The sequence below is a fragment of the Chlamydotis macqueenii genome, chromosome Z, assembly GCF_036417535.1.
Source record: "Chlamydotis macqueenii isolate bChlMac1 chromosome Z, bChlMac1.mat, whole genome shotgun sequence".
NCBI lineage: Eukaryota > Metazoa > Chordata > Aves > Otidiformes > Otididae > Chlamydotis > Chlamydotis macqueenii.
This window is the reverse complement of record NC_141593.1, coordinates 78,551,327-78,574,977: the sequence shown is the minus strand read 5'-3', so window position 1 is coordinate 78,574,977 and position 23,651 is coordinate 78,551,327. Positions and strand designations below refer to the sequence as shown.

Genomic DNA, 23,651 nt, shown 5'->3' with positions numbered 1-23,651 from the left:
TACAATAACAGAAAGACATTTGCTATTGGTGTATGCACACAGACAAAGCAGCCATTTTGGTGGGGGGAGGAAAAAAAAAAAATGAAATGGTGTGGGTGTTTAAACCGCTGTCTGTCTCTCTGGTTTCACACGGAGGTTTTGACGAGGGCAGCTCTGCAGAGTGGCTGGAAATTCCTTAAAAAAAAACCAAAACAAGCACACAGGTTAAATGCTGGAACAAAGATCGTACATGTTAAATTTGTATTCAGAGGGTAGTGGATGAGACGATGCAAGAAATGCAAGAAACTGGTCCAGAATTAGAGGTTTTGTGTGTTTTTCATGTGTGCACTCGGGGTGGGGGGAGTACAGAAACGCGGAGGTTGTACAGAAATGAACCGTCGCCTATGTACAGTTTTATTTCATGGCATCAGCTTCATGGGCCTTGGGTCAGATGTGTGAAACTATTTCTCAGCGAAGCTGCATACATAATTGAGGCCCTATGAAGGGTTCTCAGCTGAAGTTGCCAGGCTACATTCATTTCAAAAGCAGAGCCATTTGTTATCAAATTTAAATTAACTCTTTCGGCACTGGATGCACAGTTTGAAAAGCAGCTTTGCAGAGCATACTTGCTGTCTGAGGAAGGAGGAACAGTGCCTGCTCACCGACAGTGGTGTTATTTTGCAAAAGATGGAAATCTTACCTGTATTTAGGCCTGCAAAGCAGCAATCTAAAAAGAAGATTAATTTCCGAGGGATATCTTTATACTTTACTCTCTCTTAGAAGCCACAGTGGTCTTTTTTTTCTCCGATTCTTTTCTTTCCTTTAAAAAAAACCTCATGACTTCATCTTTAATTTGGGAATAAATTAGTAAATTGACATTTACTGCTGCTTTTCTGCAAGAGCACTCTGGATGCCGTCACCAATTTTTAAAAAAAAAAAGATTGTAAATGGGGCTTCAAGTCTAGAAACATGCAGATTAGGAACTCAAGATATTTGTATTTTTCAGCCCCAAATGGCCTACAACAGCTGGGTGTGATCCCATCGCCTTTACTTGCACCAGCAAACCTTATGGATCTGACTGCAATGGGAGTTCTGTCACATTCAGGAATTACTACTGAAAGAAAAGATTGCACTAATTGTTATAATTTGCTATTTATTTCATTGAGCATCCCAGTGTGCCATGTGCTTTCTGAACAGAGAAGAAATGTTCTTGCCCTAAGGAGCTCGAATGGCTGTTGCAAGCAACACAGGGGGCTTGATGGTGCCATCTTTTAAGTAGCAAAGGGCAACCAATCAAAGCAAACACTCAAAATCACAAATATCCATTCACGACATGAATTTGCTTTTGCTGGGCTCGTGTCCTCCCTGTGCTTGCTTTCAGTAAATATTGTAGCAGTTGAGTGGCAAAGGCAAAATATTTGTGGACAGCAAATTTAATATTCTGGAAAGTAGTCTGTTTGCTAGAAACTCTTGAGTACCCTCTCTTGATGGAGGTGTTGGACACTCCTGACCTTAGCAGGAACATACATGTACTTGAAGGTAAAGTACTTTGGGCCAGACCCTTGATGGTTACTTCCCTAACCCTCAATGAAATCAATCACCTTTGAAGGTAGATGCTTTGTTGGGCAGAGGCCAGAGTGATTACTCAAAACTTAGCTCCAAAAATACAAGAACAAGTACAGAGGTTTATGACTTTTCCGACCAAAGGCAACTGCTTAGTCTAATGCAGGATTTGAATATTGATAATGAAGTTCATAGAGTAGGAAAAAAAACCAACCCCAAACCTATCTTGCAATCTGCACACAGATATGACAAGAGATGAAAGAATGGTTAAGTTTATCAAATAAATTATTCATCATTACTTATTTGTTCTGTCTAGCCTTAAATTAGGTTTACTCAGGCTAATCAGGAAAGATATGCCAATGTCGTAGTTCAGCCCCGATCAGGACCAGACTACGCAGTCTCTCTCTCACTCCCCCCACCCTCCGAGAGAACAGGGGGAGATGATATAAGGAAAAACGGCTCGAGGTTTGAGATAAGGACAGGGAGAAATCCTTAAAGTTACCGTCACGGACAAAACAGACTCGACTTGGGGAAAAATACTCATTCATTTCTAAAACTAGCAGGAGAATGAGACAGGGAACAAGATAACCTCCCCCCACCCCTCCCTCTTCCCAGGCTTAACATTATCTCTACTACCTTCCCCCCGCGAGCGGCACCGGGGGGAGAGGGAACGGGGTCAGTTCATCACGCGTTGTTTTATGCCGCTGCTTCATCGTTGGGGAAAGAACTCCTCACATTCCTCCTCTGCTCCAGTGTGGGGTCCCTCCCACGGGCCACAGTCCTTCGTGAAACTGCTCCGGCGTGGGTCATCTCTTCCACGGGTGCAGTCGCTCCAGAACGGCTGTCCCAGCGGGCCCTCCATGGGCCACAGCCTCCTTCAGGACTCCACCTGCCCCGGTACGGGGTCCTCCACGGGCTGCAGGTGGATCTCTGCCCCTCCATGGGCTCCATGGGCTGCAGGGGGACAACCTGCTCCACCATGGTCGTCACCACAGGCTGCAGGGGAATCTTGGCCAGGAGCCGCGTTACTCCTCCCCCTCCTTCTTCACTGACCTTGGCGTCTGCAGCCGTTCCTCACAACAGGCTGGCAGAGGCCTCTCAGGATCCTTTTTACATCTTGTTCACTTCTCATCCCCTCTCCACTTCTTGCAGCCGGGCCGGGCCGAGTTGGGCCCAGTCAGCTGCCCGGCGGGAGGCCAGAGGGTGAGGCCTGCAAGGCCCACAAGGCTCGCGCCTCCCCCTCTCTGCCCCTACTCAGCTGCTTCACATTTTCTCTCTTTTTTTTTTTCCTGTTTTCCCCTTCTTAAATACATTATCGCAGAGGCGTTATCACGGAACATTCTGCTACCAATTGGCTCAGCCTTGGCCAGCAGCAGGTACAGCCTAGGCCCGGTCCAGTCCACTGAACAAAGGGGGAGCGACTTCCAGCAGTTTCCTACAGAAACAAAACCAGGACAGTCAGCAATTAAACTCAACAGAACATCCCAGTCATACACTTAGCATATGTGTGCCTGAATGTGTCGTCATATAGCGCCGGTGTTTTGAGCAAGAGAAGAAAGCTGTAACTACTTTTTTAAACTCTGTGTAAATGACAATGATGTTATTTTTCAGTAAATTATCTTTCAAAGTATTAACAGTTTGTTGGTTTAGAGTTTTTAGACCTGAATTTTTTATCCAATTTTATTTTACATTTCTATTTTCATTTCCCTGATAAATTGTAGTCCCTAGCTGAGACTTTTACTGTTGTGAAGCTTAATATACTATGATAAATGTAGTATTCTTAACTGTGTGTGCTTTTCCTTCTTGGAACGCAAGCGTAGGACATTTAATCTACCTCCCTTCATCAACATAAGATGCTGATTTGTAAGAATCAAGCCGTGTCTGTTGTAGCTGTTGACAGATGTGCTGATAAGACTGAATTTCATGTTTGTAGTCTCTGGGTTGAGAGAGAGCGCTGTTTTCGTAAAGAAAATGAGAATACCACCAAACACCATGCTGCCACATTAAAATTACTTTTCCCTGTAAAAATGGACAAACTACATTTTATTATTCGTATACATCAAGATGTAACTCATTTGTTTAGGCAGTTGTAGGTGATTGCCCCAAGTTACCTGCCACATTAGAGAATGATCCCTTGTGTAATCTACAAATGTCTTCTGAAAAACAAAAGGCAAAGATAAACTGAATTTAAAAGTGAGGAGAGTAAAGTTACACAGCATAACATTTACACTTTGGTATTTCTAAAGGAAGATGTATCATGTACGCATGCCCTCGCACAGCCCTCTATATTATTCTAAAGCTACAAACCATTTGCTTATTTAAAGCCCTGTGCAGCTAACAATACTACAGAGCTAGTAAATCCTTTTGAGCACTCTTTGAGAATCTTGTTTGTTTACTGGTGGAAGTGATGGACCATACTTGTGTATCCATGACAACATTGCAACGTGCCGGAGCAGGAGTAGGTCTTTTCCTTGCTCCTGCAATAGGAGATTAAAAGTAAGAGGCTAAATCTTATTAAATAGCAGTAGCTTTTCAAAAGATAAAACATAAAGTTTATGGGGGCATATGATAGTTTTTCACGGTAATGTATTTGGGCTATTTCAATGCTTTCTTTAAATAGATTCTATTTGTAAGGAGAATTGAATGGTGAACGTACTAGGAGAGATAAAACTTTGCAGTTCCTCCAGGAGTTCGCAATACAGGAAAGTGATTCAACAGCGTCAAGCCTGAATTGTTAAGAATATCCACTTTAAAGGGTATTAAATTGGATCATTCTGTAATTTTTATCTTTTCTTGAAAGGTGTTACAGGTCCTTTACTATTTTTCATTCTCATGCCAAATATTTTGAACGTTATATGATCCAGTGGATTAGTAATGTAATTGCCTATTTATATTTATAAATCCAAGCATTCTCTCAGTGCATTTGTGTTTGCTGTGCCATTGATATGTTAGATTGATATGACTGAGATGCAAATTATGTGTATGTGGTAGAACTGAGATATAAAATGAAAATTCAATTCTTTATAAGCCCTTGTTTTACTTACTGTTGCTCTTGATTATGTTACCATTTCCTTGACAAAGGTTGTACACTTTAAAGATTTAGAAAAAGCACCTTGAAAAGTTAAAGCAAATTAATTCTGTGCAAGTAAATCTATGCAATAAAGGAAGAGTTTCTTAACTAGCAGTAGGCTCAAGAAAAATATTTATCTTTCTCTAGTCTCCTAATAAATAACGCGGTAGGCTAAATTCTAGTATAGGTTTCTCAGCATTCATAGATTTAAATGACAAAATATTTTGATTTAACACATCAGATGTCCTCCAAGTTTATTGTATTTTCCAGACACATTAGTATTTAAGCTCATGTCTAAAGCATGAGGCTAATATGTTATCTATATTCTGATCATAGGATAAAGAAAGTTTTCTGCTTTAATATTGTGTTACTTGAATCTGTCGCTTGATTCATGAAAATTGGAGGTGATGTCCTGAAACAATCAGTAAGCCTTAGCTGAGACCAGCCCATCACTGTACACCGAAAAATGAGAATTAGGGTGTGGCAGCTCTGAAAATTATATAGAAAACACCCCTTGGACTGCAAGGAGTATCTTCTTACTGGTTTTCAAAATAAAAGCAAAACAAAATAAACTTTAATAAGAAATTTTTTCTATGAGTTTTCTCTCATTTTCTATCCCACTCTCAACACACTAATTGGTTATCTGCGCAAAGAAGAAAACAGCTGCTGGTTAAACAGCTGCTTCTGCAGATGCCTTCAGCTGGAAGAGATATTGGTGCCAAATTCCCACCAAACAATGGTGCAGACACTCCTCTTTACAGTACCTTTCTCCTTTTTCAGGTCAGGCTTTTCAGTCCATCACTGTTCTCCCTTCTTCAAAATATTGATATGATGCTGTTGTGCAGAAATGTCAGAGAAAACTCTTAAAAACAGAGCAAAAATAAAGACCACATCAAAGCAGGGGTCTGTCTTCCCCGTAATACAAGGAGAAAGGAATGGGATCGACTGGCTTTGGACAGTGTTGGTCGCTCTGGTATTAGCACATAAATATTTCATACAATAGCATAAGTTTCACAGACAAGTAGTTTCACTAATCATTCATCTCTGATGACCCATTCTGACTTCTGTAAGAGCAACCTGGTTGCAATATGTCACTCCTTTATGCTGATTGATCGGGATTTAGGCAGACGGAAGAAACCCTGAGTGATTTATTTGATTTTTACTGTTAGAGAGGAACGTGTCTCTTTTGGGAACTGCAGGGAAGAACGCTATACCTGTTGCCACTTAGAGGCAGGCAAGGAATATTACAACCTGCCAGTGATCTAGCCGGAGACAATGATAATTTGTCTTACTCGCTACTTTGGTGAAGTCCCTTACTTGAGTCAGTTCAGAATGTGTAAAATGCAGATTAATCCTCCGAGCATACGTGTCGTTTTGGATTTCCTGTCTCCACATTCAGAAATGGCCAGAAGTAGGTTGGCCAGGGTGATCATCAACCCTTGGAGGATTTGCTTCCAGGTATTTTTCCACCTAATCTAAGAAAATATTTATTTTGGCTAGAGTGGATTTGGGATTCTGATTAAACGAGTGTACAGATCTCATGCTTTTAAGATTACTCTCAGGTTGGAGAGGAGACAGCTGAACAAGGCAGAGGATGTTAACTAAACTGGCAGCAACTTTCCAACAAGTGGCTATGATGATATCTGCTTTCCTAGTTCTGTTTTCACTGTAACAGGCATATGAAGCTTTTTTGTTATTTGATACAAAGTGTGCAGTTCCAACGCATTTGGGGGAATTGTTGTGTTCCTATAGCTGAGCTGGGATATTTTAAAATCTTTTACGGCACAGGTGAATTACCCAGAATTCTTTCGCACACCTTGCAGATATATGTTCTTTTATTTTATTTTGAAAGATTAGGAGGAAATCTTCAGTAGGGCCTGTTGCAATAGGACAAAGGGTATTGGTTTCAAAATAGAGGGAGGCAGATCCAGATTAGATATTAGGAAAAAAAAATTTCCAATCAAGGTGGTGGAACCCTGGCCCAGGTTGCCCAGAGAGGTGGTGGATGCCCCATCCCTGGAAACATCCAAGGCCAGGTTGGCCGGGGCTCTGAGCAACCTGATCTGGTTGGAGATGTCCCTGCTCCTTGCAGGGGGGGTTGGACTACATGACCTTTGAAGGTCCCTTCCAACCCAAACCATTCCATAATTCTATGATTCTATTTTCAGCAAAATTTTTCAAAAAATACTTATTTTTTTAGCAAGTTCAACTGCAAGAAGGGTTGATTTTATAAGCTATATTTATTCATCCTGAAATCAGATATCCTTAGTGTGCTTGCACAATGATAGTACAGTAAGATTGAAATGTAGGTAGGAAACCCATCAAAAAGAAGGCAGTAAATTAAAGGAGGAGTGGAAGAAGTTACAAACTAAAATTTATAACAGACATCTCAAAAATACTTTGAGAAAATGAAACCTATTTTAAGGAAAGATAACACGGTATGGAATTTATATGAACTTTGAGGCCAAATTCCCCAAAACCAGGTCTAAGGATATTCATGGCAAAGCAGTTTTCTCGCGGTTCCTCTGTGCACCTGCTGTTCATGCGAGACCATACAGGCAGCAAAGGACTGTGGACCGCAAAATCCAGTTTCAGAATGCCATTGCAAACATCACAGCCATGAACATCAGATAGATACTAACTCACAGGGAGAGACACATTAGCCCCAGTCTGAATTTCCACGTCTCCCGTTACCTGTCCTTGCTTGACCGGTTATTCTCTGTCTGCAGCATCGTGCTGTCCTTGTGCAGTGCTACAACACTCCAGCAGTGCAGAGCCACGGGCTTCAATGCAGTTTCCATGATCTGCATCGGATGTCCCGCAGCCATTCCATTGCAAACCAATTGTTTTATAATCTGTTAAAAAACCCCTCCAACCTTTATTGAAGTAACATATTGAGGTTACATTAAGAAGTCAAATAAATACCTTGAAGAGTAAGTGAGGTAACTTCCACATAGAAATTCACATTAAGTACGGAGAAGTTTTAGGGATTACAATCCAAATGCAAGAATAGGGGAAAATTTATCTGTTCTGTGCATAAAATAACACAAATATTCTTTGTATTGTCTAGAAGTGAGGTAGGGCAGTGAGAGTGATAAAGATAAAGAAGTGGGTGATAAACTTGTATTTTTTTGTTAGTGTTGTGAACAACGTTCAGAAAAATAATAATTATAGAAAGAACTTGCATGGCCTACAGTTTTCCCCATCAAAATATATTTTTACGGATTGTTTCCTCAGGATGTCAGCCACCAGGATGGCTGAGCAATAACACTTTATAAATAGTGGAATTTCTCACTCTTATCAACTGCATTATAGAATCATAGAATCATAGAATGGTTAAGGTTGGAAGGGACCTTCAACGGTCATCTAGTCCAACCCCCCTGCAAGGAGCAGGGACATCTCCAACCAGATCAGGTTGCTCAGAGCCCCATCCAACCTGGCCTTGAACGTTTCCAGGGATGGGGCACCCACCACCTTTCTGGGCAACCTGTTCCAGTGTTCTATAACTCGCATCGTAAAAAATTTTTCCTAATTTCTAATCTAAATCTACCCCCCTCTATTTTAAAACCATTACCTCTCGTCCTATTGCAACAGGCTCTACTAAACAGCCTTTCCCCATCTTTCCTGTAGTTCCCCTTGAGGTACTGGAAGACCGCTATCAGGTCTCCCCGGAGCCTCCTCTTCTCCAGGCTGAACAGCCCCAGCTCTCTCAGCCTGTCCTCATAAGAGAGGTGCTCCAGCCCTTTTATCATCTTTGTGGCCCTCCTCTGGACCTTCTCCAACTGGTCCATGTCCTTCTTGTGTTGGGGGCTCCAGAACTGGACACAGTACTCCAGGTGGTGTCTCACCAGGGCAGAGTAGAGGGGGAGAATCACCTCCCTCGACCTGCTGGCCACGCTCCTCTTGATGCAGCCCAGGATGCGGTTGGCCTTCTGGGCCGCAAGGGCGCATTGCCTGCTCATGTTAAGCTTCTCATCCACCAGCACTCCCAAGTCCTTCTCCTCAGGGCTGCTCTCAATCCATTCCCCGCCCAGCCTGGATTTGTGCCTGGGATTGCCATGACCCAGGTGCAGGACCTTGCACTTGGCCTGGTTGAACTTCAGGAGGTTGGCACGGGCCCACCTCTCCAGCCTGTCAAGGTCCCTCTGGATGGCTTCCCTCCCTTCCAGCGTGTCGACGGCACCACACAACTTGGTGTCATCGGCGAACTTGCTGAGGGTGCACTCTATCCCACTGCCCATGTCGCTGACAAAGATGTTGAACAGGGCCGGGCCCAGTATCAACCCCTGAGGGACGCCACTCGTGACCAGTCTCCACATGGACATTGAGCCGTTGACCACCACTCTCTGAGTGTGGCCATCCAGCCAACTCCTTATCCACCGAGTGGTCCGTCCATCAAACCCATGTCTCTCTAGTTTAGAGAGAAGGATGTCGTGCGGGACAGTGTCAAAAGCTTTGCACAATTCCAGGTAGATGATGTCAGTTGCTCGTCCCTTGTCCACCGATGCCGTCACCCCGTCACAGAAGGCCACCAAATTGGTCAGGCACGATCTGCCCTTGGTGAAGCCACGTTGGCTGTCACCAACCACCTCCTTGCTCTCCATGTGCCTTAGCATGGTTTCCAGGAGAATCTGCTCCATGACCTTGCCAGGCACAGAGGTGAGGCTGACCGGCCTGTAGTTACCTGGGTCTTCCTTATTCCCCTTTTTAAAAATGCTCATTGTAAAAACTTTTTTCCTAATATCCAATCTAAATCTACCCCCCTCTATTTTAAAACCATTACTGCTTGTCCATTAGAGTGACTTATGAAAGTTTTACTCAAATACATCCTATTGACAAGGTTCTGTGTGAGCATTTGTTATTTACTGTGAATTATAGTCAATAAACAGAAAATATGGTAAATGGTGCATATTATTTTGTTTGATGACATCGCATTAGATAAATTGTTTTACAAGTCCTCAGATAGTATTATGTGTTCAAAAGGCAAAAGAACAAAATAAATTTATTTTCCAGAGGTCAGATGTTAATTTAGCTGTTGTTTGTATGCACATCTGTAGAATTTGTGTGCCAAGAAAACATAAAAAAATTATAAAACTTGGCTTATTAGTTGCAATTATGCAGTTGCAGTTTTAGAACAACTGTGTAATCGCAGTATAAAACTGAATCAAATATCATATTAAGAAGGAAATATGTAAAACAGATTTTCAGCTTACATTTTGTTTGTGGGATGATATTACTGAATCTGCTAGACAGAGTCAGTGATCTCATTTCAAAACTGGGAGCAGTCTAAAGAGGATTTTGTTGAACAGGGCTCTGCTGTTGACATTGTTGATTAGAAACATAAGTCATAAGACAGTACTATAAATTAAATTGTCGATATTAGCTCTGGGCACAAACTGGACTGCTAGAAATAGGTACATTGTAAAAAAGATTTCTAGATTCTATTTAATTCAGATAAGCATCCAAAAGCATTTAAAGTAGATATTGGAATGGAAACGTGAAGAGGACAACGTGTTTCAGCTGATGCACAGGGGTCAGAGTGTTTCCAGGGTGTCTAAAAACTACCAGAGATTGACCAAAGTGTTTTTTTTTTTTCACTATTAAAGTTTCCAGTGTGCTTGGCCAAAGTATTTCCTCAACGTAAGGGTACTCAAAAAGCAGTGTCATTGTATGAATTTTGCACCGTGCTAATCTGATAGCTACATGGTTGGCTGCTGGAGAGGATACTCATAGACAAACCTGGAAAACAATGAATTGGGGCTGTTCCCATTAACGACGTATGTCTTAGAGAAGGAAGAGATAACCACGGCTGCAGTGCTACTCAAAACAGATTGGGACAGGACATCTGCTTCAGAAATACGTTTGTTTGGTTGTCAGGTCTTTTTTTTTTTTTTGCTTTAATGGTCAAATTGTGAAAGACATTGCAAAGCCTTCACTACTTCTAAAGTTCATATGAGGTGAAATCTTATGTTCTTACATCTGGTGGCATTATACCTTTAACATTTTGCCAAAATCTCTCTGTATTTATGTAAAAGTTGAAGATTTTTGTTTAGAAGATGTAGCACATTTTGAATATCTTGTAATGGTCTTAGAGACACAAAACATGCACAGTCAACATCAGTTTCACTGTATAGTGCAAATAAGACCCTAAAAAAAATTGACTAAACAGGATATCAAAGTAACGTTCATATGAAAAAACCCCAAAAGCCAGTTTCAACCTTTCAAGAAGTTTCATGAAGACTTACTATATCTGTATTTAAGTTCACATTGTTGCTAGTAAAATGGTTCTTTTTCCATTTTCAAATGCTTAAATGAGAGTTATGTGCAATTTTTGTTTACTTTAAAAATTTACATATTTTTCAAAATTTTTCACTGTGCCCATGTTCTCTTTTTTGTTTCAGTAAGAAAAGCAATTTGAAATACCTAAGAATTCTTTTTCTTTTTTTCAACACATAGTTTTATTATACTAAAGTTACATTTTGTAGAGACAAAATTAGGAAAAATTTCTAAAAGTGCTTAGTTATATTTTTAATTTGGCTGATGGTACTTGGAGAAGAATTCATTGCAAAAAAAACCAAGGATGTGACTCATTCAGTTAGGATATAGGAAATTTTAGTTAATTTGCACATACTAATTGTATCACTTAAAAGTGATAGGACAAAGTATTTCAATTTTGTTGCCTAAAATTAGGCAGCTAAAACCATCTCAGATTATTTATAACCAGTCTAATTTTAAAATCAGCAAATTCACCTCATTTCCACTGGACTTTTAGAATGTATTAATCAATTAGTATTGATGTTGTTTAACTGTATGCCCCATTTACTGCACCCTCATAAGGAAAATTTAGTCCTGACCTGGCCCTGCATGTGTTCTTTATTAGTTTAATTAACATGGACACTGTCACCAATAAGCCACTTCTAAAGTGGCTAATTGCTTTATCTGCATGTGTTCTGAGTGTGTTCTGAATACTAGCCCAAGTTGTAATGTTTTACAATAGTAAGTCTAAAATATAGTTAATTATAAAGCTTGCAGAATATATTTAACCCACTGATTAACTTCTAAAGAATCAATACATCACCTGGGGACTGCAAGACCCAACATCTCCCCTGGAAGGTCAGTGAAGTAATCAATGATATTGGTATATATAAACAAGCACGCACACTCCTGCTCTTACAGCTGTGACTCTATCTAAGTTCAGTTGAGTTATTCTTATTTATCACCTTCCAACACAAGGCTTCATAGTTACATGACACGCAGGTGTTATTTGCATTAGTCTGAAAATAAATATTAGGCTAAGCCAATGTACAAAAATTTGTGTCTCAGACTCACAGCCTGCAGGGTACTGAGCTCCCTGGGCTGTCTTCATGTCCCACGTTGGGCATGTTGTCTTCTGCAGCATCAGGTTCAAAATTCTTCACTGTAAGCCATTGCATGCTTTGTAATCCACATGCTCTTTTCCAGCTGTATGAAAGCTATGCATATACATGGTCTATTCAAGCAGCTCACATTATATGTCTATTTAAAATTGTTGTTTTGCTCTGTACCTGCCCATAGGAGTAAATTACAGGTACTTTTTTTTTTTTTTCCATACAGTGCTCTTAAAATATAATTATCTCTCTTCATTTTTTGCAGGAGAAATGGAGTTTAGAACTGACTCTTGACACTTGATGTGCATCTGGCAGGAGGCCAAGGCGAATCAGAATAAACATCCAGAAGAAAATGCTAAATACAAGAAAATAAGAGCAACTTAATATGATTTAATACCAATAAAGTGGTTAAGGTTACTGGAAACTATCCTTGATCTTTTCTTCTTCTAATAAATTAAAAATTATTTTATAATACATTAGAGCTGGTGTAGCTTCTTCAAACTAGGGCTATCCATCACAGCCTGTGTGGAAACACAGCTTTTTCTCCATGTCATGGCTGCCAAACTGCTGAGGAAGGGTCATGGCAGAGAACAGAGGGTAATCACAGAATCATAGAATCTTTAAGATTGGAAAAGACCTCTAAGATCAAGTCCAACCAACAACCTAACACCACCATACCTACTAAACCACATCCTGAAGCGCCCCGTCTACACGTTCTTTGAACACCTCCAGGGGTGGTGACTCCACCACTTCCTTGGGCAGCCTGTTCCAGTGCCTGACCACTCTTTCAGTAAAGAAGTGTTTCCTAATATCCAGCCTAAACCTCCCCTGCTGCAACTTGAGGCCTTTTCCTCTTGGCCTAATGAAGAGCTACAATCTCTCTTCAAGAGCCCATTCCTGCCATTTTCTAGTTTCATTTGTGTTCTTTTACTGAAGAAAGACGTACCAGCTCTTGCTCTAGCTGTGATGCAGCCGTCCTATTAATCCATACCTCCAAAGCAGTTTTGGGTCCCAGGATGCAAAGCTTGACCTTCAGCTATGCCTAGCAGAACTGGGGATGCTGAGCAATGCAAATCATCTTCCTACACCATGTATGGAGAGACCTCTGTGGCACCCTGCCTCTTCCCTCCTCTCTTCTCATCACTGTTGGGTGTTTCATATCAAGGAGTCACAGCAGCTGAGGTCTGCCCTCAGGTCTGCCCTCAGGTCTGCCCTTCATTGCCTGAGCCCTTCCCTCTTCCTCATCCAGTGCCTGAACAGCTGCCGTGTCCTTCCCAGCCCCGCGAGTCGGAACGGTTTTATGCAGAATACAGCAGTTCGGATGAAGTGGATGGAAAGACTGTCCTGCCCTAGGGCATCGGGTAGTTAGGCCATGTCCTGAGAGGCTGCAGGAAGGGATAAAGCTCAGTAAGGTGAAGGTGGGACACAGGCACGCGGTTCCTGTACTCCTGTTGGGTTACCCAATAAAACACAACAAATAACAGGTGGCAGGTACCACTGACTCCACCACTGTTTTTTTGTCATGTTCAGCCCAACAGATGTTTTCCTGAATATCTTGTGAGATGGGTGAAGCTTGACGAAGCCCAAGAGAGTGCAGATGTGAGGACGACCCTTGGCTGTACTGCAGTAGACTCTGTTGAGAACAGGCATGTTGAGTACATACAGGATTTGATGAGAGGCACCAAATTTTAAACTGTTCTGTTGCTCATGCATTTTAACACACATCTTACCTAATGCATTCTCAATTAGTTGCCTCTGAAGTAATGATGTCAGTGCTGCTGACTATAATTTACTGTTATCTTCAAATGGAGAATACAATTTAAAGAATTATTTATATCGACTTAACAAAACGATCCCAAAAAGATACTTAAGCTTCCATTTAACTCATTTGATGTTTAAAATAAGGCGGCAGGCATTTATGTTCACACATCTGCTGCTCAATCTTATCACCATCATCATCACCATCATTGTCTCACATGAACATAATTACTCTTTAGGTAATGTATACATTTAAATACAAATTGTAATGGCATTTTAACAATTTCTGGGAAGTAAATGCTTGTTTTCCATAGCCTGGTTTAAATGATGTTAGCAAGTCAGTATACACTGCATAAGGATGGGAACTGTTATTTTACAGAGACAAGTGTTAGAAAGTGAAAAAGCAAGGAAAATTGTGGTCAGTTTGCCATAGAATTAATATCAAAACCAATCAGACTTTGGCTGGTTTTATGTTCTGCAATGAGCAAGGAGGCTAGGCTGCACTCACTGATATTTGCAGATAGCCAGCTTCACTGATTTCTTGTTTGAGATAAAAATCACACAAAGCTTGTGACTCCTGGCATCAAGATAAACTTAAAAATTTTGGCTCAGTTCTGTTGTCAAGCTTTTTCATTGAAAGTTGTAAAAATTCAAAAATGATAAATTGTGTGTCAGAAACATGAATAAATCAAGAACAGTTTTGCAGACTTATGCTTCCAAAAGCTCTGCTGCAAATGAGGCTGATAAATATCTGGATCAATGCAGTGTATGAAATGAGAGCATTTCAGATGGAGCTTCCATAGGCAGATGTTTGCAATCACAAATTAATAAAACTAACCGGTAGTTTTAATGAGACAAGTAAAAGATAGCTCTCTAACATACTTAACTATTAATTCCTGTTGTTTAAAGTGTTGGGTTTTTTTTTCTGAAAAAAAAAGCATCACTGTGTAAAACAGTGCCTCAGGTGCCTCACGCCATTTGGAGCAGTGCAGCCTTCCCATACTCCTATGCTACCGAGAACCAGGGACCGGACATTTTCCGGTGGGACAAGTTATAAGGAAGAAATACATACCACCCTCTAAACGAGACTGTCTGGCTGATACTAAGACACAACCCACGCCATCTACCTGCAGTCTACCCTTCAATGGAGCTGTGCAACGCTGTTGAGAAATCCATCCAGTTTTGGGGCTGTGCATTTTATTCTCTCTCCTTGACAAAGCCATGTATCGCCAGATGCTTAGGATGGGCAAACCCGCGTCACAGCTGTGTAAGGTGGGAAGGAAGAACGTTGTCCATTAAAATCCTGCTAGTAGAGAAGTGGAACTCTTTGCTTCCAGATCTTAGAGGGAAGTTAGAAAAAGTAAATTATGGGACTATCAACCTGGCAAGAAATTATGGAAGATCAAAAGAGAACAGGTCCTGATTTCACTTTAACTTATCTGGATTACAGGAACGTTCCTCTTTACCTGCGGGATTGGTGGGTGTGATGTACAACGCTGGGCAGCCAGGAAAGATCAGTCATTAGGAATTCAGAATAGTCTCAATGCAGTTCTCAGAAGAACGCAATTTTACCCAAACTTGAAGGGGACCACTACTTTTCTCTTGAACCTTCAGTGGGCAGTACCAGATATATCATTAAGAAGGCTCCATTAATACTGAGGTATCCCTCCTCCACGGAGCAGTCTCCAGACAAAAACATCCTCTTAAGGCTACGAGGTGCCTGCACTCCTGGCCACTGGCTGCCTCCTGCTAAAGAAGGGCTAAGAAAACTCATATGGGTGTAGTTGATCTGTGCTAAAAATTGCATCGTGTTCCACCATTGCTCTGAAAGAGGCCATTAGTTCTGCAAAAGCTACTATATCATTTCACGGAGACATTTCCCATTGCTAAAATATATTTGAATTAAATTAATTTCTGAATTAAAAAAAAAATAACTGGAGAATTTAATCAATAGCACCACGGTCAAAGTTTGTAATTCTGAATTCTCTTATTTTGGCTTTTTTTTTTTAAATGAATTAAAACACAGTGCACTTCCACCCTCTTTTGTGTATCTTTTTCTTAAGTATTTATACAAATGACTACCTACTAAAATGTTGATGTGACTGCCACCACCATCAGAAAATGTTTTCCTCATCTTAGAAACAATTCTTTTTTGTTCGCTTCTCTTAATATCTGAAGTGGAAAGTGAGTGCAGTAAGATAACACCCTAGCCATGGATCATTTTGTTTGACCTCTATGGAGTAAAGCAGTTTACTTTGTCGTATTCATCTTGTAATAAAGAGTTAATGCTAACTTTGTTTTGCTTTGTTTCGTTTTGCAGATTAGCTGTCTTAGCTGCATTCCATAAAAGCACTTAAGACGAATTACTGGGAAATACATCTACAGTACTGAACGTTTTGGAAAGAAAATATGTTAGCAGCAGAAAAAAAAAAAACCTTGGTCTTTACATGGATCATGGAATATTTTGAAGGCAGTATTTATTGATAAATTTTATAGTGAGATGTGCAGTTTGCACTGCTTTGGGGGCAGGGACAGTTCTGCTTTTGGACAGCACATGGCATAAAGAAAATCCTTCCAAGAAGGCACTACCAGAATGTAAAATAAGTAAAAACCTGACTCTCAGTTTATTTCTAATTTTTCTTCAAAGATTCACCAACCATCCCTAGCTTTTGAACAAATCCAGTAAGGCAGGTTTAGCACATGCACTGTTCCTGGTATCCTCAAAAAATGTAAGGTGCGTGTTTCTTCACGCTGGAGTACAGCCCTTGAGTCCTGAAGTCAGAGCTGTGCAGGGAGAACATGGAGAGTGCTCAAAGACTGCTAATTTAAGTGCATCCGCGGGAATATGCGTTAACACGTGCATTAATCTGTGCAGGTCTGAGTGCTTGACCGCGTTCTTTGAGTAGGAGCAAGTCTATTGAGCTGATACGGAGTTAAACTAAATGGAAGATTAAAAAGGTTCAAAATACCCTTGAGATGCATGTACAACCGCTGCATTAAAAATATTTATTTGTTTGTTTGTTTACTGACTTATTTCTTTATTTCAGGTGGGACTTAACAGTAACTTTTACTTGCACTCTTTCATTATTTACCTCTAGCACCATGGAAATGCAGGTTTTCTATTAAATTCCTATTTACTTACTTTCTTGCTTCATTGCTTTCAGCACCATGGGCTCTAATGGTCAAATGAGTTAGTGACATTGTTGCATTCTAAACACATATAGACTTCAGAAAAAGGCTGATTTACAGTCAGGCATAATTCTGAAATGGAGGTGAACCAGGAAACGCTATAATCAGTACCTAATCCCTGATTTTCCTATTTTCTAATACTTAGAAATTATATCTTAAAATTAAAAAGTTTGTTTCTATGAAACGTGTTTATGTGTATTTCATTCTTTAGAAGTTTCTTAGAGAACTCTCTATCTTCATCTTCTCTATGAAATTACTGGTTTTTTTTCAAAACTTCTTGCTTTATCCTTGTGTTTCTTATGCTCAGAAATAACATTATAGCTTTATATTAAACAAAAGGCAAAATTAAACGAGAAAAGCCTTAAAAGTTTCAACTCACTTGTAATTTTCATTGCTATTTTACATTAATTTTATAAGTATAGCATTTAGCTTTTTAGAAATGCTGTAGATCCTTTGTGGATAAAATATTTGTTGAAATTGCACCAGACAAACGTTATAAAACTGAGCTTAGCTCTGTATGTGGGTGTGTTTGTGTAACACAGCCCCTGGTCATTTTTCATGCTGTGTCCTGCTGGCTACTCAGAACACTTTTTCCACTAATACAATTTAACTTTTGATGTAATTAATGTATATGTCCTTCACAATTTTCCAATAAAATAAACAGTTCATATTGCTTAAACACATCTCTTTATTTGGACTCCTAATTAAAATTTTAAAATTCTTTTAAATTCCCATTTCTAGGCCTTTCAGGAGGTTGAGCTGATTAAAAGGCTCCTCTTTTTGATCTTGATCTCTTTTAATCTGAGTATTATGGTGACTGGATAAAGTCTAAAGTTCTGTGCAGCGCCATCCTGTAGCGACAGAATTAAAAATAGCACAGCACTACTCAATTTTAAATAAAGGTTTTTTTAACACTTGGGACCACACAATATATGACCACAATATGTTCATCACTGTTTATAGTACAAATGGTTCTGAGATCTGCAAATTTATTTCTATGTATCACAACTTTTGGAAAGAGCAGTGTTCAAACCCGCGTGGTAGCAGCGGTGGAATACGAGGTGCCTTTGGTATCACTTCTTCACGGCCAGGGCGGAGCTAAACTCTGCTCAGTGCTCATTTCAGAGAAAAGCAGAGCAGCGTAGCCTTTCAGCGGATATCAGTCTTGACAGCCTTGCTTTCTTACCCTTGAATTAACGAGTGGAATTAGTGGCTGGTGCACTGAACCAGGTCCAGCTACGTTTCCATGGAAGGAACTGCTGAGGAAATCAGACAAATTGCAGGTCACAGTCGGGAAAAAAAGGAAAATCTGCCCATGGACAACCACCCTACTCCTCATTAACTCCAAGTCTTTTCCCTGACTTCAAAACACTCAAGCTGATGCCAACATAGCGCTGAGCAAGGAATAATTCATGGGATAAGTGAATCTGTCTCCAGATTTGTAATGGATATCGCTCAAAAGAAAGCAAAAAGGCAAAAAGCACATTTGGACCTTAAGTGTATGCATACAGTAAGAGTGTTTGAGGGCAAAATTAGTCTTGGTTTATTCCACAGAAAGCCAGAAGATCAATGTGTATGGATCTACAACCCTACTCATTAGCCTGCTAGGAGGATGAAGGCAATACCACCAATCTCAAGCAATGTGCAATCACTCAGCCGTAGAACTTACTTCATGCCACTCCACCGTATGAGTTAGCCCCAAACCACTCCTTTTTCTTTTTGCCTTTCTACTGTTATTTTGACCTCTGTGCCAGTGGATTCAAGAGTTAATAAAATTTCACTGCTACAAAAGGTCATTTTGTGACTAAATGGAGCAATTTGAAGTGGGAAATGGAATGAACGCCAAGGAGAGGTTTAATGAGGTGGCGTTCTGTGTGTACTCTTTGAAGAACATTTGCAGAATTGTTTGATTGCTTTACAACATGCAGGAAACAATAAAACCAACACAGCACTAGTGTTGACTCTCACAGTTGCATTAGGCTCAAATGTCCCCATTCCACTTGGAATTACAAATAAATCTGATTCAGAATTACCTAATATCATGGAAATGTTCCTGTGCACTTTGCATAGCAAAATGCTTAGGAAAACGGCGCTTCCTTCAGCCTAAACATTAAGGAGGTAAGACTTGAATCTGCTTGTTCATATTAAAACAATTGCAGGCTTCATCAGTCTTCAGACTGGTGAACAAGATGTGTTTAAACAGTACAGAACTGCAGTTTAACTACATCTCACACCAGTTAGATCTTTACGTTTTTGTCTTCTGACAGCAACTGTAGAAGAGTATACTCGGAAACTCAATATATTGATCTACTTAAAAGAAAGCAGGCTGGTCTAACTAGCTTTGCAAGTCAATATGTGGACTCCAGTGCCCACCACTCAAGGACAATGCTCATCTCAGTTTCTAAACCGCAGCATGCAACATACAGAATTCAAACTTTGCCCTGATTATTCTTGGAAGAGCAAGAAATCACAGATATCCAACCACATTGGAATTGACTGTGCTGCTGGAAGGAGTGTGGTTTTGTGTCAATCTTTTCACCATCATGGATTACCAATCAAATCAGAGATCTTAAATAGTAGAGGGAAGAAAAAAAAAGCAGAGGATAGTTCTTTCCTTTTTTATTGAATATCTTCAATTAATATAACTCTTTAATTATTTCTTAGCATTCTTCTTCATTTTCCACTGCAGTAATTAAAAAAAAAAAACCACAAGCTCTCAAGCTCTCTCTTTAATACACCCCTCAAGGAGCTGCAGGGGTGGTCTACCTTGAACTCAAAATACAAATCCTGCAGGATGAGTGGTGAAGGAAGGCAAATTCACTAGAGGGAAGAAAGCAGAAACATTAATAAACTTTTAAAAGGACTATTAAAAAGGTAGCTTATGTGATTCCTTACCCTACTGTGTTTCTGCCTCTGTGCAACTAATTTTTGTCTCCTGCTTGATCCTGCACTGAAACCACAGCCTCTGTGGTACTTTGATGGTTTTTCTAGAGAAATGGTGAATGTTGATATTTGAACTGCATAGGAGTCACCAATCTTCATTCTTCTTGCCTTCTCCAAGATCTCAGATAAATTGTTTCAACCAGCTGTCTAGTATCTCAAGGTGAATTTCACCAACTTTGTGCCTTAAGGACAGGAAAACAGCTTCTACCGAGTCTTATCCAAGGTCCATCTGGCCTTCTATCCTGTCTCCAATTAAGGCCAATAGCAGGTATGTAGGAAATAGGATAAGAACTGGACAATTTGTATTAACATTTTATCAGCACCTTGTGGTTGAGGAACAACCTGACCAAGAGGTTGCATCCTCGCATATGTAATTATAATTTTTTTCACTCAATGACTTTTCCCCTTGATTTAAATGTATTTTTAGCACACCCAATACTCCTCAGTATGAAGTTCCTTAGCAAAACCGTGCACCATCAAAAATAATATCCATCAATCTGTGTTGAACCTACCACCATGAACCTATTCAATGTATTCTTACTGTTTTAATAGTTTTCTCTTCCTGGTCCTTAATTCTCTAATGTTTTGTCAATTTGCACTTCTTTGGGATGCCAGCTCTTCTGCTCTTTATGCTTCTCTGTAGCTGAGTTAACCCAGCTGAAGCTCCGTTGGGAATACTGACACCGTTAGACTCCATGTGCTCTCTTGTGAAAAGGTTTGGGTCTGATGAGGCAGCATCTTCCAACTCTCCATCTTCCAAAACCCTGAGTGAAAAAGCTGGAAAAATTAAGTGAAAATGCTGGGAAATTTAACAGCATTTATCATTTTAATTCAGCACTGCAACAACAACCTTGATTTCCTTTTGACAGTTACCTCCATGTAGAGTAGATGTCACCTGTTTGCAGTCCAAATCAGAGGGTTTTGCAGTCAACTTGCATTTTGTAAATCACTGGTGAAGCCACAAGACAAGAGAGCACTACCTCATGCCAGTGAGGGCAGTGGGTTCAGAACAGTGGTACCTTGAATAAACTTAAAGATGCCAGCTCAGGGTTTGACACCAATGAGCTCAACACAGATTAATATACCCAACAAATAAAGAAATTATTCTGTATATTCCACTCAGCTGTGGCCATCGGCCTGAGCACAGGACTTTTGTAGGACGTTTATAGATGGACACAGATGTTTCCAAGTCTTAGGTCTTCCTTAAACTTTTATTATTCATTCCAGATAAGTGGACTGCTTACCTGGCCACATAAACATCATTTGCATGCACAGTTTTGCAGACACAGTTGATGGAGTCCAGACCCTTAGGCTAGAATTAATCTCTACTAATTTGTGTTGCTTAAGAGTTAGGCAGTCTCAGTTGGAGAGAGGCACCTCCAGAGGTCAGAGTCCAAAGAGGTGGGTGGAATCGTTTCATCTGAATAATACACGAGCAGCTCAACAGCTTGCTTAAATTGGATGTCTCACCTCAAGGCAGGTAAAGTCAGAGGAAACAAATCTTTTTGCCAGCTACCTGATTGCTGTTAGACAGCTCAGGAAGATCACCTGAGTATGCAAATAATTGGATGGGAAAAAAAAAAAAGAGAAAGCAGGGTAATATCACTTGTGTTCTGGCAAAAATGTACTAGAGAACTGAAGAATCCAGGCACAGCTGGATTTCCAGCACCCCATAACATACATGTGTTGCAAAGTTGCACACAATACGTGTTTTCAAAATCTACACGCAATATGAGCTTTCCTCTACATGCATCTATTGCCACGACCATATGTAAAAGAAAAGAGGTTTGCAGGTAAAAATGCCGCTGTTAATTTTAATGGGCGTAAACACCAAAATACTAACCAGCACAAATGACTGGAATCATTAAAATGTACTTGTTTGGCATCTTCGACTGCCAGTGTTTATGGAGGAACTAGCAGAAATCTATTTTCCTCCACCAAGAACTACTTTATTAACTAAATATTCAAATATTCTTATTTTTAAAAAATCATATTTCTGATACTCCTTAACATATTAAAAGCACACATTAGATGGAGAAATAATTAAAATGTGCATCTCAAAGAAAAAAAACATCCCTCTCAATGCTCTGTTGATTCAATTTTAATGGTGTCAAAAAATACTTGATCTTTTATCTGATGCTTTGACACTCTTTGAGATGCTTAAATGAAGAGAACATCACAAGTCTTCCTTCCCAAATGGTGGGAAAGCAGATGTTAACCTGCTGTGAGAAAAACTAGTCCTGCACATCAACAGGATGACCCTTTGTTACATTCACCGAGAAAGCTTCCATTCCAAAGCTGTTGATCCAGCTCTTTATAAACACTCCACATACAACACAGAACAAAAACAGCCAGGCCACTACCTCAATCATCAATGATCTTTTAAGAGAGAGGTTATTTAAAGTATCTCACCCATGGAAGAGAATTCTGTGTTTACGATAATGTATATTGCTACATAGACATTAACAAAAGATTTCTCCTTTATCTAGGTATTTAGACTGTGCTCATCAGCGTGGGATTACCCTTAATGACTTCAGGAACACAAACAGGAGGGAAGAATGGAATTTTGTCTGGTTTGCTCACAGCCATTTCTGAAAGTTAAGGAGCGAAACAATATGCAAATCTGATTTGTGCAAAACAGCAGAATTACAGTTTTGTTCATCTTTGGAAATGAGTGCCTGGGCGATGCTACACATGTCCTTATAACTGAGGATGCGTTCCATGGCCTTTGCAAAACTATAAGATAAAAGACAGCAGGAAATAAAAATGCTCATTTCACATGAAGCTGTGTATATAACTATCTTCAATCTTTATGAGAAAACACAATGTTATTTGCAGGGTTTGTCTTGAAAAGCATCATCTGGGGCTTTTTTTTTTTTTCCCCCCTGCTGGAAACAAACAAACGGGCAATGTTTTAGCTGTACATGCTGTATCTCCCACTCCATGGTGGAGGGCGGTTGGAGGAATCGTGAACACGTAAAACAGCTGTGCCCTATTAGCAATCTGTCAGATGGTTCCAAGCAATATATTACCAGCCACTTTGAAAAAGTGCCCATACCCTTGATTCTTCACAGCAGAGTCTTGCACGCCCATTTTATGAGCAGATGTGTTATTGTAATCACACACAATGCAGCCATTCAAGAAAAAAAAAAAGAAAAGAAAAGAAAACCAAGCCCAGAAAGATCATATTTTCAGTTGGAGTGGAAATCCACTTCCATAATGCAATGAAAATATTTTATGTTTTATGTTTTATGGATCTACGGAAGCATTTGAGGAGGGATGTCTTTCCAAGCCAACTTGCCCAGGCACAGTGGCTGGAGAAACACTTCATTTTGGAGATTGCAAATTGCAGTCTGGAGATCCCAGTTTCCTCCCGTTTACTGCGGCAGCCTCCCTTCTGGATTTTAGCTGGAGCTTAGAAACATGAGTCCCTCTTTGGATGCTAGAGAGTCAGGTACAGTTGGTCACCCAAGACAAGCTCCTTGGCAGTGCCAGACATCTGTGGCGAGGGAGGAGCCGGTCACCCCAGGCTGCCTTCGTCGTTAACAGGCACTTTCTAAGCGTGATTCATATGGCCTATTTTGGATGCCTGCCTTTGCATGAGAAGAATTATTGCAGCGAACTATGCCTATGTTTGGTCAAATGATCCCCACCCCTGATGTCCCGTTGGCCAAGCTGGCATCTGACGGGTTGCAAATTTAAAAGCCATCTATAAAGTCCTGTATTTTCCAATATGATTGAATGTTTTATATTTTAAGGATTGAATGTTTTATATTTTAAGG

At 40.2% G+C, this 23,651-nt stretch overlaps 1 long non-coding RNA gene across 4 annotated transcripts in view; it reads left to right on the top strand.

Moving 5' to 3' along the window:
- Positions 1-16,366, top strand: part of LOC147596445 (uncharacterized) — a 130,142-nt gene extending 113,776 nt beyond the window's left edge. For 3 of the 4 annotated variants that reach the window (XR_015261461.1, XR_015261462.1, XR_015261459.1), the window contains 2 exons: positions 12,245-12,392; positions 13,510-13,626. This is a non-coding gene — a long non-coding RNA (uncharacterized LOC147596445). Of the gene's footprint in view, positions 1-12,244; positions 12,393-13,509; positions 13,627-16,057 lie in introns of those variants that run through there. The other variant, XR_015261460.1, reaches the window with a different exon arrangement.
- Positions 16,367-23,651: the final 7,285 nt, after the last annotated feature.